The following is a 13,967-nucleotide window of genomic DNA, read 5'->3' as shown; positions in this document are numbered from 1 at the left end:
CATTTCTCTCTTGGGAGGAAAATCCGGACTGCTTACCGTATCCACGCCTCTCATAACTTTATAAAGTTCGATCAGGTTGTCCCTCAGTCCCCGTCCAGCGCCCCAGAGACAATAATCCATCCGTCCAAATTCAGACAACATTCTTAGTGAATGAACTCTGCACTCTCTCTTTGACCCCCCCCCCCGGCCATCATCAGGCAGGAAGTACAGTAGCAATAGGACACGGGACTGTTAGGATGGGGAACAGCTTCCCCCAGGCTGTGAGACAACTGAACTCCCTGACACCACCCAGGTTACCATTGAGAATGAGTGTGGCTGTGCGCCGTGTTGTATGACGTGGGTGATCAAGACCTCTCCATCACCATGACTGTTCTTGGCAAATTTTTCTACGGAAGTCGTTTGCCATTGCTGCCTTCTGGGCAGTGTCTTTACAAGATGGGTGTCCCCAGCCATTATCAATACTCTTCAGAGATTGTCTGCCTGACGTCAGTGGTCACATAACCAGGACTTGTGATGTGCACCAGCTGCTCGTATGAACATCCACCACCTGCTCCCATGGTTTCACGTGACCCTGTTTGTTGGGGGGGGGCTACCCCTTTCCCACCCTGCAGGCTAGCGGAGGGAAGAAGCACCTCACACCTCCTTTGGTAGGGACGCATCTCCGCCCCGCCACCCACAGTAGCATTATAATGTTTACTTTTTAACCTGTGTTGTAAATTCACCTTAACTTTACTCATGGTGATATCACTTGCTGTGTGTCAGTTTTCTGCACTGTCATCTGGAGGAACGTTGTTTCCTTTGGCGAGGGTTATGCATGCGTATGGCTAAATGACAGTGAACTTCAGCTAAACCTGATTCATCTCCTCACTTCCCTCCTACATTCCCCTCCCACAGAGTGACAATCCCTCACTTCCCTCCCACGGAGTAAAAATCCCTCACTTCCCTTCCTCAGAGTAACGAACTCTCCTCACTTCCCTCCCACAGTGTGACAATCCCACCGCCCCATGTCCTTCCCACAAAACAGTGCTCTCTCACCATCCCTCCCCAGGGAGGCTGTCTGTCAGCACGGACTTTGTCTGCTGCCTTGGTTTTGGCTGTGAACTCTGCACTCTCTGTTGCAGACAACTGGCAATTTGCCTTATCTGTGACCAGCACAGAGACTGGGGGAAAGGATCGTACCTCAACACAGAGTCTGAGGGACAGGATCACACCTGAACACAGAGACTGGGGGAAAGGATCGTACCTCAACACAGAGTCTGAGGGACAGGATCACACCTGAACACAGAGACTGGGGGAAAGGATCGTACCTCAACACAGAGTCTGAGGGACAGGATCACACCTGAACAGAGAGACTGGGGGACAGGATCACACCTGAACACAGAGTCTGAGGGACAGGATCACACCTGAACACAGAGACTGGGGGACAGGATCACACCTGAACACAGAGACTGAGGGACAGGATCACACCTGAACACAGAGAATGAGGGACAGGATCACACCTGAACACAGAGTCTGAGGGACAGGATCACACCTGAACACAGAGACTGAGGGACAGGATCACACCTGAACACAGAGTCTGAGGGACAGGATCACACCTGAACACAGAGACTGGGGGACAGGATCACACCTGAACACAGAGTCTGAGGGACAGGATCACACCTGAACACAGAGACTGGGGGACAGGATCACACCTGAACACAGAGACTGAGGGACAGGATCACACCTGAACACAGAGAATGAGGGACAGGATCACACCTGAACACAGAGTCTGAGGGACAGGATCACACCTGAACACAGAGACTGAGGGACAGGATCACACCTGAACACAGAGACTGAGGGACAGGATCGTACCTGAACACAGAGTCTGGGGGAAAGGATCGTACCTGAACACAGATATTGAGGGACAGGATCACACCCGAACACAGAGACTGGGGGATAGGACTGTACCTGAACACAGAGACTGGGGGTCAGGACCACACCTGAACATGGATATTGAGGGACAGGACCGTACCTGTGGCCTTGTTGAAACCCTGGCTGCTATGTAACAGTCTTTGTTTCTTGCGGGGGAAAGCTGGGTGGAGTTGTTGCGCTGTACAGGGAAAGTACTGTTTTGAGAGGTAAGACCAGTCCTGATAACAGAAAGGAGCAAAGGAAAGGGCGCAAAGTATTGTTGAGGATCCCTACCACCCACTCCACAATCCCATTGACCCACCACCATCAGGAAGGAGGTTCAGGAGCATCAGGACTGGAACTGTCAGACTGGGTAACAGCTTCTCATGTCAGGCTGTGAGACTAATGAATACACTGCCACCACCGGGATCTCATCACAAGAACAGTGAGTTGTTTACTGTTTACCTGTGCTGTTCACTACATTCACTTTGAATTATATTTTATTAACTTATTTCTGGAAATATTTTATTTAGTGTGCTGCGTATGAGAACTATATTGTGGGTACACCGTGTTCTTTTGTTTGGTTGTATGTGTGTACAGTCAGATGGCAATAAACTTGAACTCGATAGGGGCAGGGGGAAGGATGATCTCGTATTTCGTTATACTGGAGGACGTACATTGTGTGTGTGTGGAGTTTAAAGGGGATGTGCAGGGCAAGTTACTTCAGTGCCTGGGATAGTGGTAGAATCAGTTTCAGTACTTTATACTTTACTGTCACCAAACAATTGGTACCAGAACGTACAATCATCACAGCGATATTTGATTCTGCACTTCCTGCTCCTTGGATTACAAATCAATGGTAAATATTAAAAATTTAAGTTATAAATCATAAATAGAAAATAGAAAAATGGAAAGTAAGGTAGTGCAAAAAAACTGAGAGGCAGGTCCGGATATTTGGAGGGTACGGCCCAGCTCCGGTACTGTGTGAAAATCTCAGGCACCTTGTTTTAAAATCTGGTTTCAGATGGGAGGACTCCTCAGAGCCCTGATCTCAACATCATCAAGGCTTTCTGGGACTACCCCGGGAGGATGAAGCAGGCAGGACAGCAGATCTGCAGAAGGGCTGTGACAAGTTCTCCAAGATGCTTGGAACAACCTACCAGCCGATTATTTTAAAATAAAACTTGCACAACAGCGTAGCTAAGAAAAATTGATGTACTTTTTAAGTGTTTTTGTGGTCACCCCGAATATTGATCTGATTTAGTTTTTTTTTTACCGTTTACTGCTCTTTATGGTATTTTTTGATATTTAGAAACTTTTTATTTAATTCTTTTTGAAAGCAGTTTTGCTCTATAGAATGTTTTTACATGTTAATATTGTTGCACAGGACTGTATGACAGTGGCGCTTTAGAGGATTTCACACAGACGCGTGATGTAGGGGACAGAGGACAAGGATCAGAGTCAGAACCAGGTTTAATATCACAGACATATGTCGTGAAATTTGTTGTTTTGCGGCAGCAATACAGTACAATACGTGGAAAAACTGTAAATTACTGTATATAAAATATTTTAAATATACATATAGCTGATAAATTGTGGGAAAAGAGATGGCTTATTGAGGCATTGCCTTATGAAAATGTCCAGGGTACTGGGGAGGTTGGAAGTGCCCATGATGGAGCTCGCTGAGTTTACATCTTTTTCCGATCCTGTGCAGTCGGAAGCAGCTTAGTTTAATTTGGAATTGTGTTTGCTACAAACATCTTAGGCTGACGGGTCTGTTCCTGTGCTGTACTACACATAAACAGTGTTACACTGTATATCCTCGGTCCAAAGTGACGAACTGGCTGCTCCGGCGTTGAGCAACTCCGCAACTGCTCCCACTCACCGACGGCCGCTGGTCGGCCACCTTCCGCCGGACCGACGCGACGGCGGGAATTGGCGGCGGTGGCTGGTCGGCCACCAGCTGTCATGTCGGAGGCGAGAGGTGCGGGAAGAGCGGGGCGCGATCTAAACTCCCACCCCACCCTCCCGGGACCGGGACCGGGTCCCCACCCCCTCAACCCTCTCGGGGTCCCGACACCCAGCACCTCCCCTCCCGCCGACCCACCACATATTTACCCTCTTCCCCCTTCCACCCCCTCCCCTCCCCTTCCACCCCCTCCCCTCTCCCCCTCCCCCTCCCCTCTCCCCCTCCCCCTCCCCCTCCCCTCTCCCCCTCCCCCTCCCCCTCCCCCTCCCCTCCCCTCCCCTCCCCCCCTCCCCTCCCCTCCTCCCCCTCCCCTCCCCTCCTCCCCCTCCCCTCCTCCCCCTCCCCTCCTCCTCCCCTCCTCCTCCCCCTCCCCTCCTCCTCCCCCTCCCCTCCCCTCCTCCTCCCCCCTCCCCTCCCCTCCTCCTCCCCCCCTCCCCTCCCCTCCTCCTCCCCCCCTCCCCTCCCCTCCTCCTCCCCCCCTCCCCTCCCCTCCTCCCCCCTCCCCTCCCCTCCTCCCCCCTCCCCTCCCCTCCCCTCCCCCTCCCCTCCTCCTCCCCTCCTCCTCCCCTCCTCCTCCCCCTCCCCTCCCCTCCTCCTCCCCCCTCCCCTCCCCTCCTCCTCCCCCCCTCCCCTCCCCTCCCCTCCTCCTCCCCCCCTCCCCTCCTCCTCTCCCCATCCCCTCCTCCTCTCCCCCTCCCCTCCCCTCCTCCTCTCCCCCTCCCCTCCCCTCCTCCCCCCCCCTCCCCTCCCCTCCCCTCCTCCTCTCCCCCTCCCCTCCCCTCCTCCTCCCCCCCTCCCCTCCCCTCCTCCTCCCCCCTCCCCTCCCCTCCTCCCCTCCCCTCCTCCCCCTCCCCTCCCCTCCCCTCCCCTCCTCCTCCCTCCCCTCCCCTCCTCCTCCCCCTCCCCTCCCCTCCTCCTCCCCTCCCCTCCCCTCCTCCTCCCCTCCTCCTCCCCCTCCCCTCCTCCTCCCCCTCCCCTCCCCCCTCCTCCCCCCCTCCCCTCCCCCCTCCTCCCCCCTCCCCTCCCCCTCCTCCTCCCCCCTCCCCTCCCCCTCCCCCCCTCCCCTCCCCTCCTCCTCCCCCCCTCCCCTCCCCTCCTCCCCCCTTCCCCTCCCCTCCTCCCCCCTCCCCTCCCCTCCTCCCCCCTCCCCTCCTCCTCCCCCTCCCCTCCTCCTCCCCCTCCCCTCCCCTCCTCCTCCCCCCCCCCCCCCTCCTCCTCCCCCCTCCCCTCCCCTCCTCCTCCCCTCCTCCTCCCCCTCCCCTCCCCTCCTCCTCCCCCCTCCCCTCCCCTCCTCCTCCCCCCTCCCCTCCCCTCCTCCTCCCCCCTCCCCTCCCCTCCTCCTCCCCCCTCCCCTCCCCTCCTCCTCCCCCCCTCCCCTCCCCTCCTCCTCCCCCCCTCCCCTCCCCTCCTCCTCCCCCCCTCCCCTCCCCTCCTCCCCCCTCCCCTCCCCTCCCCTCCTCCCCCCTCCCATCCCCTCCCATCCCCTCCCATCCCCTCCCATCCCCTCCTCCCCCCTCCCCTCCCCTCTCCCCCTCCCCTCCCCTCTCCCCCTCCCCCTCCCCTCCCCTCCCCTCCCCCTCCCCTCCTCCTCCCCTCCTCCTCCCCTCCTCCTCCCCCTCCCCTCCCCTCCTCCTCCCCCTCCCCTCCCCTCCTCCTCCCCCTCCCCTCCCCTCCTCCTCCCCCTCCCCTCCCCTCCTCCTCCCCCTCCCCTCCTCCTCCCCCTCCCCTCCCCTCCTCCTCCCCCTCCACTCCCCTCCCCTCCTCCTCCCCCTCCCCTCCCCTCCCCTCCCCTCCTCCTCCCCTCCTCCTCCCCCTCCCCTCCCCTCCCCTCCCCTCCTCCTCCCCCTCCCCTCCCCTCTTCTCCTCCTCCTCCCCTCCCCTCCTCCTCCCCTCCCCTCCTCTCCTCCTCCCTCCCCTCCTCTCCTCCTCCCCTCCCCTCCTCCTCCCCCTCCTCCCCTCCTCCTCCCCCTCCTCCCCTCCTCCTCCCGCTCCTCCCCCTCCTCCTCCCCCTCCTCCCCCCTCCTCCCCCTCCTCCTCCCCCTCCTCCTCCCCCTCCTCCCCCCTCCTCCCCCTCCTCCTCCCCCCCTCCTCCCCCTCCTCCTCCCCCCTCCTCCCCCTCCTCCCCCTCCTCCCCCTCCTCCCCCTCCTCCCCCTCCTCCCCCCTCCTCCTCCCCCTCCTCCCCCCCTCCTCCCCCCCTCCTCCCCCCTCCTCCCCCCTCCTCCCCCCTCCTCCCCCTCCTCCCCCTCCTCCTCCCCCTCCTCCCCCTCCCCCCCCCTCCCCCTCCTCCTCCCCCCTCCTCCCCCTCCTCCTCCCCCTCCTCCTCCCCCTCCTCCTCCCCCTCCTCCTCCCCCTCCCCCCTCCTCCTCCCCCTCCTCCCCCTCCTCCCCCTCCTCCTCCCCCTCCTCCCCCTCCTCCCCCTCCTCCCCCTCCTCCTCCCCCTCCTCCCCCTCCTCCTCCCCCTCCTCCCCCTCCTCCCCCTCCTCCTCCCCCTCCTCCCCCTCCTCCCCCTCCTCCTCCCCCTCCTCCTCCCCCTCCTCCCCCTCCTCCTCCCCCCTCCTCCTCCCCCTCCTCCCCCTCCCCCTCCTCCCCCCCTCCTCCCCCTCCTCCTCCCCCTCCTCCCCCTCCTCCTCCCCCTCCTCCCCCTCCTCCCCCTCCTCCCCCTCCTCCTCCCCCCTCCTCCCCCTCCTCCCCCTCCTCCCCCCCTCCTCCCCCTCCTCCTCCCCCTCCTCCCCCTCCTCCTCCCCCTCCTCCCCCTCCTCCTCCCCCTCCTCCTCCCCCTCCTCCTCCCCCTCCTCCTCCCCCTCCTCCTCCCCCTCCTCCTCCCCCTCCTCCTCCCCCTCCTCCTCCCCCTCCTCCCCCCCTCCTCCTCCCCCTCCTCCCCCTCCTCCTCCCCCTCCTCCCCCTCCTCCCCCCTCCTCCCCCTCCTCCCCCCCTCCTCCCCCTCCTCCCCCTCCTCCCCCCCTCCTCCCCCTCCTCCCCCTCCTCCCCCCCTCCTCCCCCTCCTCCTCCCCCTCCTCCTCCCCCTCCTCCTCCCCCTCCTCCTCCCCCTCCTCCTCCCCCTCCTCCTCCCCCTCCTCCTCCCCCTCCTCCCCCTCCTCCTCCCCCTCCTCCTCCTCCCCCCTCCTCCCCCCCTCCTCCTCCCCCTCCTCCCCCTCCTCCTCCCCCTCCTCCCCCCCTCCTCCCTCCTCCCCCTCCCCCCTCCTCCCCCTCCTCCCCCCCTCCTCCCCCTCCTCCCCCTCCTCCCCCTCCTCCCCCTCCTCCCCCTCCTCCCCCTCCTCCCCCCTCCTCCTCCCCCTCCTCCTCCCCCTCCTCCTCCCCCTCCTCCCCCCCTCCTCCCCCCCTCCTCCCCCCCCTCCCCCTCCTCCCCCTCCTCCCCCCTCCTCCCCCCCTCCTCCCCCTCCTCCTCCCCTCCTCCCCCTCCTCCTCCCCTCCTCCCCCTCCTCCTCCCCCTCCTCCTCCCCTCCTCCCCCTCCTCCTCCCCTCCTCCCCCTCCTCCTCCCCCTCCTCCCCCTCCTCCTCCCCCTCCTCCCCCTCCTCCTCCCCCTCCTCCCCTCCTCCTCCTCCCCCTCCTCCTCCTCCTCCCCCTCCTCCTCCTCCTTCTCCCCCTCCTCCTCCTCCTTCTCCTCCCCTGTTCTCACCTCCCCTCTCCTCCCCTGTTCTCACCTTCCCTCTTTCCAAGTTCCCCTGTCCTCACCCTCCTGCCTCTAGCACTCCCACTTGCTCCCTCCAGACCTGCCTTTCCTGCGCCCTAGCCCCTCACTTACCTTGGCCCTGTGTGACACCATCCACCCCTATCTCCCCCCCCCCCCCCAAGTCTCTTCTAACTGCCTCCCGTGTTTTTCCAGAGCTGGCTGAGGCTGTCGAGGAGCTCAACGCCCAGCTGGTGAGGTTCCAAGACAATCTGCAGAAGGTCACCGAGTTCCAGGTCTCTCTCCTCCGTGTCAACAAACTGATGGTAAGTGGCGGTATGCAGGGAAAGTGGGCACAGGGAAGATTCAGCCAGTGAAATCCAACAGGGCTGAATACTATAGTCAGAGTCAGTGGCATTGCTGTTTCCTCAATGTTTACCATCTCTCTGCGTCTCTGTATATCTCCCTGTCTGTCTCTCAAACCTCCCAGTGGTCCTTGGAGACATTTACCAGACCAGGCCTCATTAGGGATTGAAGTGAAGGTAATTAAAGAGCATTGTAAAGGAATAGTGAGTCTGTGTCTCTCCGTCCAGCATGCAATAAATGGTCTGAGGGACATTGGTTTGGACACCGAGTTCGGTTTGGGGTGCAGTGAGGGTGTGAGGGCCTCTGTTGGTCAGGGTCAACCATGGATATTGCACCCCAGCTGTCTAGATACACAAGCCTGGACTGTATGATATGGAGGGCAAGCTGTTGCCCATGTAGCAAGCTCCCCCTCTCCACGCATCTGATGAACCCAAAGGAACGACAGAGACCGATACAGTTTGGCACCAGAAGCATCACAGGAGTTGCCAGTCAGCGTTGAATTCAATGTAGGACTGGCTTAGGGACTCCAGCTGCGGATTTTTCCCTCCGGGTTTACTGCCTTCCCCGTGAATGGGTATACCTGTAGTCGTAAGGCAGCAGAGATTTGAGATCAGAGTTTTCCTTCTAGATGAGCTACCAGCCACAGCTGGTGAGCCCCGTCTGCCGTTTGTACGGGGGAGGGGGTTTGGGGGCCGGAAGCGACTGGTTTTAAGGAGCCAGTAACCCGTCTTTGCTCCTTCAGTCAGTAGAAGCTGCTTCACTGGGCTTAGTAGCTAAACCACACGTAAAGACCAGGAACTGGACTTGGTTGTCAGAGGCTATTTGAGGCACACACCATTGGAGGTATTTAATAGATAGGGGGAGCTTATTTCCCCACCTCCACACCCGCAACAAAATCCTTAAGGAACCTTAAGCTACTGGATGTACATCTACAGATATTGATCTAGAGACTGTAGTTCAAATCTAATAGTAGCTGTGAAATTTAATTTTATTGCAGTAAATAGATCCCAAATAAAATGCTGGTATTAATGACTGTGAAACCGTGACCCAGGGACCTCTGGTTCCTTCGTGTTTTCCAGGGATATGAAGTCTGCTGTGCTTTGACCTGTGGGAGATCTCTAACCCCCACAAACCACAGGGATAGGGCAGGAGATGCTGACCTTCCTGAGTCGTCATCCTCAGAATCGGGTTTATTCTCACTGACGTGTCGCAAAATTTGTAGATTAACGGTAGCTGTGGAGGGCCGCACATTTTTTAAAAATCACTCTGTTACCATAAGAAATATTTAGAAAGTAAATGAGTGCAGAAAGCACAATAGTGACACACAAAATGCTGGAAGAACTCAGCAGGTCAGGCAGAGTGGGAATAAAGAGTCGACATTTCAGGCCGAGACCCTTCATTAGATGTTGACTGGTTATTCCTCTCTGTGGATGCTGCCTGACTTGCTGGGTTCCTCCGGAGTATTTGTATTACTCTGGGTGTCGAAATGGTTGTCGGGGTGTGTCCAGTGTGGTAGTGTAGTGGTCAGTGCTTGTCACTGTCATTTTCAGCTTCCACCGCTGGCTATCGGTCTCACGGAAAGGAGAGCTGAATGTGTAAGTCTCTCTCTGCCAGTACACTGCCTCTCCAACTGCAAGCCTCACGTAGTGCCTCTTCGCTGGCAGCACACGGAAACTGAACTCCTTTTGGACGCGGGCTGAACTACAGAGGACGGGGAGGAGGCCTGGCCCCTGCACGCACAGCAGGCAGCCCCACCGGTGTGTGGACACGCCCTGGTGCTCGTGAACCAGATCCCCAGCTGTGGGTAAATAGCCCCACTGCCTCGTGGGCAGCCTCAAGGGAGACGAAGGCTATGGGAGTAAACCCAGACAGCAAGTCCGGAGTGGGGCCGCTCAGGGGGCTGGACGCCATTGAATGTCCTTCCCGCAGCTCCTGCAGCCAAGCTGGTGCCAAGCGTATCGCTTCATAAACTTTCCTTTGGACTGCACTGGTGAGGCTGAGAGGGGGATCTTGACGTCTGGGCATCTCAAGATCTCCATACCTTCCCCCCCCAAGCGTGTAATAATGATCATCATCACCAATTGTCCTTCGGGACACACGGATGTCCAGCATCTGCAGAATCTCTTGTGATTAGCAAAATAATGAGTAGCTCGTGTTCTTGGACCATTCGGAAATCTGACGGTGGAGGGGAAGAAGCTGTTTCTAGAACATTGAGTGTGTGCCTTCAGGCTACTGTACTTCCTCCCTGATGGTAGCATTGAGAAGAGGGCATGTCCTGGGTGATGGGGGTCCTGAATAATGGATGCTGCCTTCTTAAGCTATCACTTTTTGAAGGCGTCCTCGATGCTGGGGAGGCTGGTGCCCATGCTGGAGCTGGCTGAGTTTACAGCCCTCTGCAGCATTTTTCCGATCCTATCCAGTGGCACCTCGATACCCAACAGTAATTTATCCAGTCAGAATACTCAGTATGGCGGGGTGGGGGGGGGGCACAAGATCTCAATGAAAGCAACAACCCAACTCTTCTGTTTGCCTTGGCTGACTGCAGACCTCCCTGGAATTTCTCAGACGTGGTATTAAATACCGGGCATGTTATAGTCCTCGTTACGATAGCGTTGTGGTTAGCGCGAGCGACACTGTTACTCCTCGGGGCGTCGCAGTTCAGAGGTCAATTCCTGCGTGCTCTAAGAGAGTTTGTACATTCCTTCCCGTGCGTGCACGCGTGGGTTTCCTCCGGGTGCTCCGGTTTCCTCCCACGGTCCAAAGACGTACCGGTTAGTAGGTTAATTGGTCATTGTAAGTAGTCCTGTGATTAGGCTGGGGTTAAATCGGTGGATTGCTGGAGGACCAGAAGGGTCTGTTCCATGCTGTATCTCTAAAATAAATATGCTGGAATGGAAAGGGCCTAGGTATTATCAACACGAGAAATTCTGCCGTACCTGCTGTTCCTCCTCCCTGATGGTAGCAATGAGAAGAGGGCATGTCCTTGGTAATGGGAGTCCATTATAATGGATGCTGCCTTCTTAAGCTATCACCTTTTGAAGGTGTCCTTGATGCTGGAGAGGCTGGAAATCCAAAGCAACGCACGCAAAATGCTGGAGGAACTCAGCAGGTTAGGCAGCATTTATGGAAATGAATATGCATTCGACGTTTCAGGCTGAGACGTGTACACCAGTTACTGAAGGCGCAGCAAGCAGTTAACATGGCAAGTGGTACGTTAATCTTCATTACAAGACGCTTTGAGTACAGGAACAAAGATGTCTAACTATCAGTATAGCTGGCAGCACGGTAGCGTAGCATGGTAACGGTTTACAGTGCCGGCCGTAAGACTGGGGTTCAGCTCCCACTGCCATCCTGTGGGGGAGCTTGTGCCTACTCCCCCTGACCACGCAAAGTCTGAAGACACGTGGGCTGGGGTTAGAAAGTTGTGGGCGTGCTGTGTTTATGCTGGAGGTGTGGCCACGCCTGCGGGCCTCCCTCAGCACATCCTCGGACTGTGTTGATTGTTGGTGCAAATGACGCATTTGGCTGTTTGTGCTTGGATGTTCATGTGGCAAATAAGGCTAACCCCTTTAAATACTACACCCTCGGTGAGACCACTCCCGGAGCTATAAGGGGCTGCTGATGCTGGAATCTAGAGCAACAATCAAGTGCAGAAGCAGGATTTTGTCCTGAAACTTCGGCAACTTCAGTCAGATGCAGTGGTTCAATGCAGAGTTCCTCTCCCACCCCCACATCAACTGCTTGACCCACTGACATCCTCCAGCAGATTAATACTCCTGACTACTGTATGCCAGTGGTCCCCAACCTCCAGGCCGCGAAGCATGCAGGATGCACCCAGCACATCTTTAAGAAAAAAGCCGAAGTAAACAAGCTAATTAATTAGGTGCCGCCCAGCATGTAAATGTCGGCCCAGATCAGAGGCGTTTTCTCGCCTCTGATCTGGGCCGACATTTCAAGATTGTTTAACGTCATTTCCTGTACACAAGTGTAAAAGAAAACAAAATAATTGTTACTCCGCATCTGACACAGCTCAGAAAAGATAAACAGCACAAAAATAATTTAAAAAGCAAGATAAATATAAAAACATAAAATAGCTTATATACATTGATTGTTTGTCCATAAAGTGACACTGGGCACAGGAGTGTCTGTACGTAAGGTGACTGACAAGAAATGATATGAGTAGTGGTGGTTGGGGGTGTGGATGGGTGGTTAAGGCTGGTCTGCGTCAAATTGATGCCGTAGGTACGGCGTCGCCACGAACCCTACGCAGAGTCTACGCGGATCCCTACCCCGTAGCCTGACGCGCACCTCTCCCAAAATGTAACTACGCGTCGCGGCAACGCAGACCGCAACAACTGTGATCGGTCCGCTTGGTAGCATCGCATTTCCTCCTACGCTGCAATAGCTTCCCATTGGGCGACTGAAGGGCAGGGAAGGAACTCTGGCTGCAATGCTTTCCATAAAGCTTTACAGACCTCCGAAATTATGGAGGACACATTTTGCTTTCATGATAAAAGATGCTCACTTTAAACTTGTTTACCCCAAGAAAGACTACCATGACCATGAAGCCTTGCGCGGGCAGGTGTGTGCGCACGCACGACGTGCGCAAATTGCAGAGCGACGCAGACACACCGACGCACAAGTATAAATGCTCACAACGTGCGTAGGTTACGGCGTCCATTTGACGCAGAAGTATAAATCAGCCTTTAGTGGGTGGAGGTGTTGGTCAGCCTTACTGCTTCGGGAAGTCAGCTGTTTTTCAGTCTGTTGCACCTGGCATGGGTGCTATGTAGCCTCCTGCTTGATGGGAGTGGGACAAACAGTCCATGAGCAGGGTGGGCGGGATCCTTCATGATGTTACTGGCCCATTTCTGGCACCTTTCTACCCTGATAAAGGGTAGACTGCTGCCAGTGATGCGTTGGGCAGTTTTGACTGCCCGTTTGCAACAAAGGCTCACCAGACTGGTTCCTGGGAGAGTGAGACTGTTGTCGGAGGAGAGATTAGAGCAAGTATTCTGTTTAGGTAAGGTCTGGGTGAATGAGAGGGATTCCTATCCACACTGGGCCCAGCTGGTTACAGGGCCAGCAATTCAAAACGGAGCTGAGAAGTTGCTTCAAGAGGGTGGTGAACGTGTGGAATACCAACTGTGGAAGGCCAAGAGGATGAATACATTTAAGTGAGAGCTAGACAGATTTCTGTACACAAGGAGTATGAGGGAAAATTGGTAATGTTGCTTTGAGGTAGAGCATCAGCTGTAATATTGAATGACGGAGCAGGCTTTCAGGGCCAAGAAGGCTGCTAGTACTTCTGTTTCCATTCACAGGATGACTATTTTATTTTTGTTTTCACAGTGTTTCTGGATGGAAAATACACACGGGTTAATAAAACATCGCACACTGATGAGGCAACCACTGCCTACCCTGAATCAGCCCAGGAAATGATTCTCCGATGTATTCTGGGGCTCTCTCCCGTCCAGACCTTCCGGCTGGTCCCGTCTGAGGACTGTAACTCTTTTTATTCTCTCGATGCTGTTTTCCCAAGCATTGGATTCTCCACTGGGAGGGGTACACCAGCCGGTCCCTCCTAAGCCGTGACAGGTGGGAGACACACTGCTTCCCCTGTGCACTCTGCCAAAGCACTGGCAAACATGGAGAAACATCACCGGACTTGTGAAGCTGTGGACAAAACCAGCTGAAACTGAACCCCCCCAAACAGCTCATCGTACTTGCAGGCTTCCTTTTGACCTGATGTTGAGTGTCTATTTGTCAGTTCTCTCTTACTACTTAAATAAACGGAGTGATATCGCTTTCTGTCTGCCGCAGCCCTGTTGACTGGATGTAGGTGTTGCCAGCATTTAATGCACATCCCTAATTACCCCTGAACTATATGGCTTGCTGTGGCTCCAGTCAGGTCTGGGCCAGACCAGGCACCTCCTCCTGTGAAGGAGTCAGTGAAGCTGGTGGGTTCTGTGACTGGCTTGTGCGGGGCTTTTGCCACATTAAGATCATAAAACATAGGAGTAGAATTAGGCCATTCGGCCCATTGAGTCTGCTCCGCCATTCCATCATGTCTGTTTTATTCTAGCACTCACCCCCGTTCTCCTGCCCTCTC

General features: G+C 56.5%; 1 long non-coding RNA gene across 1 annotated transcript; it reads left to right on the top strand.

The window, feature by feature from the left end:
* Window positions 1-3,740: 3,740 nt before the first annotated feature.
* On the top strand, window positions 3,741-13,690 carry LOC134343027 (uncharacterized). The gene is made up of 3 exons (XR_010017144.1): window positions 3,741-3,874; window positions 7,706-7,815; window positions 13,208-13,690. It is a non-coding gene; the product is annotated as an uncharacterized LOC134343027 (long non-coding RNA).
* The last annotated feature ends 277 nt before the right edge of the window (window positions 13,691-13,967 follow it).

Source organism: Mobula hypostoma, chromosome 2 (genome assembly GCF_963921235.1).
Source record: "Mobula hypostoma chromosome 2, sMobHyp1.1, whole genome shotgun sequence".
Taxonomy (NCBI): Eukaryota; Metazoa; Chordata; class Chondrichthyes; order Myliobatiformes; family Myliobatidae; genus Mobula; species Mobula hypostoma.
Note: the sequence above shows the minus strand (reverse complement) of the source record. Positions and strands in the feature narration are given on the sequence as shown.